The sequence below is a fragment of the Microcebus murinus genome, unplaced genomic scaffold (assembly GCF_040939455.1).
Source record: "Microcebus murinus isolate Inina unplaced genomic scaffold, M.murinus_Inina_mat1.0 scaf017_hap2_Mmur4.0, whole genome shotgun sequence".
NCBI classification, from domain to species: Eukaryota; Metazoa; Chordata; class Mammalia; order Primates; family Cheirogaleidae; genus Microcebus; species Microcebus murinus.
The window spans coordinates 437,781-443,987 of record NW_027438963.1 but is presented as its reverse complement, the minus strand read 5'-3'; the positions used below and the strand labels follow the sequence as shown (position 1 = coordinate 443,987).

General features: G+C 61.5%; 2 pseudogenes; both read right to left on the bottom strand.

Annotated features, from left to right (window-relative positions):
* Positions 1 to 1,101: 1,101 nt before the first annotated feature.
* LOC142867518 (uncharacterized) lies at positions 1,102 to 1,220 on the bottom strand (annotated as a pseudogene).
* Positions 1,221 to 5,075: 3,855 nt separating this feature from the next.
* LOC142867517 (uncharacterized) lies at positions 5,076 to 5,194 on the bottom strand (annotated as a pseudogene).
* Between the last annotated feature and the right edge of the window lie 1,013 nt (positions 5,195 to 6,207).

Below are 6,207 nucleotides of genomic sequence, written 5' to 3'. Positions count from 1 at the left end.
GGGCGGGTGGGGGGAGGGGATGGGCATACACATCCATTAGGAATGGGGTGGGTACGCACCGACTGGGGGATGGGCGCACTTGAAGCTCTGACCCGAGGGGGGAGGCTGGGAGAGGGCAACGCACCCGACCTTAACATTGGTGCCCCCACAATATGCTGGAACAACATGAGAGGTAAATGAATAAGAACACGGGGGGGGGGAGGGGGGCACGGGCAACACATGTCACCTTAATACTTGGACTCCCATCATCTGCTTGAAAAGAGAGAGAAAAGAAAATGCAATAATAGAGATAAGAGACACTTTTTAAAAATAATGAATCCGGCCGGGCGCTGTGGCTCACGCCTGTAATCCTAGCTCTTGGGAGGCCGAGGCGGGCGGATTGCTCAAGGTCAGGAGTTCAAAACCAGCCTGAGCAAGAGCGAGACCCCGTCTCTACTATAAATAGAAAGGAATTAATTGGCCAACTGATATATATATATAAAAAATTAGCGGGGCATGGTGGCGCATGCCTGCAGTCCCAGCTACCCGGGAGGCTGAGGCAGAAGGATCACTGGAGCCCAGGAGTTTGAAGTTGCTGTGAGCTAGGCTGACGCCACGGCACTCACTCTAGCCTGGGCAACAAACCGAGACTCTGTCTCAAAAAAAAAAAAAAAAAATGAATCCGAAGAGAAAAGTAAAAGGAGGCCTGTGGAGCAGGTCTGGGTGTGACTCCGGATCCCCCAACATCAGGTGCCACCACCAAAGATTCCTACGTGTAGCCCATAGAACCCCAAAAGCAACGGGAGGAGTTCTGGTCACATACTCCCTCAAAATGACATCCTGGCCTTCTTCTGGAACTCCCTCCCCTCTCAGACTCTCAAGGTTTCCTCCAGCGTGTCGGCTCCCACAGAGCAGACCTTTGGTCTGAGACCTGACTGTCCAGAAGCCACGCATGCTGCCGCGTGGCGGCGGTGTCGCGGCTCGGGACAAGAGGAGGCCCCACGGTGCGGGCTGGGGCGCCAGGCACCGCGGCGGGCGCTGAGGGTGGGGGTCACCCCCACCCCGGGCCGCCCCCACACTCCCAGAAACGCGACAGAACCAGAGGCAAAAAAAAAAAGAAGAAGCCTACGGCACCCGGTATTCCCGGGCGGTCTCCCATCCAAGTTCTAACCAGGCCCGAGCCTGCTTAGCTTCCGAGACCAGACGGGATCGGGCGCGTTCGGGGTGGTGTGGCCGTGGACGGCGGAGGGCGCCCCTGCCCCGCTCAAGAAGCCGAGCCTCTCTGCGCTTCCCCGCCGCCTCCTCCCCCCGCCCCAGGCCCCGCGCCGGGTCGGGCCTGTTGAGTTCGCCGGCCGGGTCCCGCGGGCTCCGAGGGACGGGGGTGACAGGCGGGGCGGGCCGGGGTTGGGGGCTGTCTCTGTATACACACACACTCACACTCACTCACTCACTCACACTCACACAAGATGCGCCTCCACGGCTGGACCCGCCAAGGTGGAGACCTTCAAGCCCCCTTCCTCTCCTTGCCTGGCCTCCTTCACCTCCCCGCCCCCCACCCCCAGCGCACGGGCGGGAGGGGCGGGGCGCTCGCCCTTTGACCCCAGCCAGGGGCGGCCCTCCCCCACAACGCCTTTCACCTGCGCCCCCCACCCTGTGGCCCTGCGGCCGCCTATTCCCCCGGGCCAGGGCTGGGGCACAGCGCACGGGGGAGGGGAGCCAGTGTATGGGGCGTCTCTCTCTCTCTCTCTCTCTCTCTCTCTCTCTCTCTCTCTCTCTCTCTCTCTCTCTCTCTCTCTCGATGTGTCCCATGGGTGGGGTGGGGTGGCGTGGTTTGTGGGGCGCTGAAGAAATCAGTCCCCTCCATCTCCTCCCTCTGGAAAACACCCAAGCCCTTGGAGAACTGCCCGCACCTCTACCTACCGTGGGGGCCGGGACCCTCCTCTGTGTCCTCCTGTGGCCCAGTCCAAGGGGCCTGGGCCTGGCCGGGGCTGCACTGGACCCCAACCACCCTGGCGTGTGGACTCGCTAAAAATCGGCGATTAGATATTGGATTCCAGCGTCATTGAGGTCATTTCACTAATGAGTGCACCGCAAAGAGTTTCCTAATCCATCTGTGAGGGTGGCAACCGAAAGAGAATTTTAGAGCTGACAGAATAGGCGAGGAAAGGCATAGGAGATTTCCACACCCAGTAAGGAAGCCTTTCCCAAAGTGGAAGAAAGAAAGGAGCAAACAGAGACACCGGTAGCCCGCCCGGATCAGAGTCTGCCCCTGAGAGAAAGTACCCTGACCAGGTTCACCCGTGGGTGGGTCGCGAGCTAGCGGCATTCAGAAGAGCGAGGCCCCAGTCTGTGCAGAAGACACCTGCACTCGGGTGTGTGTGGCGGCACAATTCACAAGCAGCTCCAGATGTTAAACCAAGGAGAAGCCAGGGAGTTCCCAACGCCCCAGGTGTCCTCAGCCCACGACTGGCTGCTGTGGGAATGCGAAGCCCGGCTCCTTGTCTCAGAGCGGGGCAACCAGGAGGTGTGATGTCCACCCCGGGGTTCCCAGGAGGATCAGACTGAAGCTGGGACTTGGCCTGAAAGTGTCCCCTCGCATGGCCACCCCCTTCCCCTTCCTGCTCCTCTACTCCTGGTGCCCCTCCATCCAGGGGCCAGACCTTAAAGAGTCACCCGCAAGAGAATCCTGGTCCCAAAGGAGCCTTCTGGGGGACCCCTGCTGAGAGAGGTTGTGGGCATGGCCCGCTGGGGCTCTGCCCGACCCAGGGCTGAGAGATGCAACCTCCCAGCTCTGGGTCCCTGCAGGAAGTGTTGGCAAGCACAGGGCCAGTCCTCCAAAGGCCCAGGTGCAGGGAGCCCAGGCCAAGCAGCCTGTGGAAGAAGCCACATGCTGTGCCACCCCGGGGAACACGACTGCAGGCCCCGGCCCTTCCCACCTCCTCCTCCTCCTCCTCCTCCTCCTCCTCCTCCTCCTCCTCCTCCTCCTCCCACCCCGCCCCCGCCCCCGCCCCCACATGGCACAGGGCCCAGAGACACCTCAGACACTTGCTACCCAAAGTGCAAAGGGCATCAGTTGCTCCTCCAAACCCCCCCCAGCCCAGCAGACCGCATTGTCCAGCCAGCCCCCGGGCCTCCCTGGGGTGCCCAGCACAAAAGTGCAGACACCCACCGGACCCTCCATCTCAGTTTTCGGATGTTTTTGCCACTCTAAGGACCCGCAGGCCAGCTGGGCCTTCTGGCAGGACAGAGAGCCCCGGAATCCGACGTGGAGAGCTGGGTGTACGTCCCCATGAGGAGGCGGTCCCCACCTCCGCGGCTATCCCCTTGCGGGGAGCGGCAGCCGCGGGGCCTCAGAGAAGACACCAGGCTGGGCCCCCACGGCACAGCGGGAGCACGTCCCCCGCAGGCCACTTAGCGATGGCGGCCAGCCGGCGGACGGTTGGGTTGCGCGAGACGCTGCGGCCGCCCTGCTACCGGGTTCCTGGGAGGGCGTCCTGGAACCAGCGTCCACACCAAGCCCTTGGAAGGCCCAGGCGACGGAGGAGCCCCGTCAGGCAGGGGCCGAGGACGGTGACGGCCCGGGCGGGGAGGAGCGTGTCAGGCAGGGGCAGAGGACGGTGACAGGTGATAGGCCGGGCGGGAAGGAGTCAGTCAGGCAGGGGCCGTGGAGGAGACGGGCTGGGTAAGGGTTAGGGTTCGTGTCAGGGCACAAGTCACAATCGCAAAGACCTGGAAGCCACCCGAGTGCCCATCGACCCACGAGTGGGTAAATAAAATGTGGCGCGTGGACACCACGGAGTGCTATTCGGCTATGAGGAGCAGCGGTGAGGGGGCACCTCTCGTGGTTCTCCTGGCCAGAGCTGGAACCCGTTCCAGTAAGCCAAGTATCCCAAGAATGGACACACGAGCACCACGTGCTCGCGCTCACCAGCAAATGGGTACGAACCGATGGACACCTAAGTGGACACAGAGGAATCACCTTCTTCGGGTGGGTGTCGGGCGGGTGGGGGGAGGGGATGGGCATACACATCCATTAGGAATGGGGTGGGTACGCACCGACTGGGGGATGGGCGCACTTGAAGCTCTGACCCGAGGGGGGAGGCTGGGAGAGGGCAACGCACCCGACCTTAACATTGGTGCCCCCACAATATGCTGGAACAACATGAGAGGTAAATGAATAAGAACACGGGGGGGGGAGGGGGGCACGGGCAACACATGTCACCTTAATACTTGGACTCCCATCATCTGCTTGAAAAGAGAGAGAAAAGAAAATGCAATAATAGAGATAAGAGACACTTTTTAAAAATAATGAATCCGGCCGGGCGCTGTGGCTCACGCCTGTAATCCTAGCTCTTGGGAGGCCGAGGCGGGCGGATTGCTCAAGGTCAGGAGTTCAAAACCAGCCTGAGCAAGAGCGAGACCCCGTCTCTACTATAAATAGTAAGAAATTAATTGGCCAACTGATATATATATAAAAAATTAGCGGGGCATGGTGGCGCATGCCTGCAGTCCCAGCTACCCGGGAGGCTGAGGCAGAAGGATCACTGGAGCCCAGGAGTTTGAAGTTGCTGTGAGCTAGGCTGACGCCACGGCACTCACTCTAGCCTGGGCAACAAACCGAGACTCTGTCTCAAAAAAAAAAAAAAAAAATGAATCCGAAGAGAAAAGTAAAAGGAGGCCTGTGGAGCAGGTCTGGGTGTGACTCCGGATCCCCCAACATCAGGTGCCACCACCAAAGATTCCTACGTGTAGCCCATAGAACCCCAAAAGCAACGGGAGGAGTTCTGGTCACATACTCCCTCAAAATGACATCCTGGCCTTCTTCTGGAACTCCCTCCCCTCTCAGACTCTCAAGGTTTCCTCCAGCGTGTCGGCTCCCACAGAGCAGACCTTTGGTCTGAGACCTGACTGTCCAGAAGCCACGCATGCTGCCGCGTGGCGGCGGTGTCGCGGCTCGGGACAAGAGGAGGCCCCACGGTGCGGGCTGGGGCGCCAGGCACCGCGGCGGGCGCTGAGGGTGGGGGTCACCCCCACCCCGGGCCGCCCCCGCACTCCCAGAAACGCGACAGAACCAGAGGCAAAAAAAAAAAAGAAGAAGCCTACGGCACCCGGTATTCCCGGGCGGTCTCCCATCCAAGTTCTAACCAGGCCCGAGCCTGCTTAGCTTCCGAGACCAGACGGGATCGGGCGCGTTCGGGGTGGTGTGGCCGTGGACGGCGGAGGGCGCCCCTGCCCCGCTCAAGAAGCCGAGCCTCTCTGCGCTTCCCCGCCGCCTCCTCCCCCCGCCCCAGGCCCCGCGCCGGGTCGGGCCTGTTGAGTTCGCCGGCCGGGTCCCGCGGGCTCCGAGGGACGGGGGTGACAGGCGGGGCGGGCCGGGGTTGGGGGCTGTCTCTGTATACACACACACTCACACTCACTCACTCACTCACTCACACTCACACAAGATGCGCCTCCACGGCTGGACCCGCCAAGGTGGAGACCTTCAAGCCCCCTTCCTCTCCTTGCCTGGCCTCCTTCACCTCCCCGCCCCCCACCCCCAGCGCACGGGCGGGAGGGGCGGGGCGCTCGCCCTTTGACCCCAGCCAGGGGCGGCCCTCCCCCACAACCCCTTTCAGCTGCGCCCCCCACCCTGTGGCCCTGCGGCCGCCTATTCCCCCGGGCCAGGGCTGGGGCACAGCGCACGGGGGAGGGGAGCCAGTGTATGGGGCGTCTCTCTCTCTCTCTCTCTCTCTCTCTCTCTCTCTCTCTCTCTCTCTCTCTCTCTCTCTCTCTCTCGGGATGTGTCCCATGGGTGGGGTGGGGTGGCGTGGTTTGTGGGGCGCTGAAGAAATCAGTCCCCTCCATCTCCTCCCTCTGGAAAACACCCAAGCCCTTGGAGAACTGCCCGCACCTCTACCTACCGTGGGGGCCGGGACCCTCCTCTGTGTCCTCCTGTGGCCCAGTCCAAGGGGCCTGGGCCTGGCCGGGGCTGCACTGGACCCCAACCACCCTGGCGTGTGGACTCGCTAAAAATCGGCGATTAGATATTGGATTCCAGCGTCATTGAGGTCATTTCACTAATGAGTGCACCGCAAAGAGTTTCCTAATCCATCTGTGAGGGTGGCAACCGAAAGAGAATTTTAGAGCTGACAGAATAGGCGAGGAAAGGCATAGGAGATTTCCACACCCAGTAAGGAAGCCTTTCCCAAAGTGGAAGAAAGAAAGGAGCAAACAGAGACACCGGTAGCC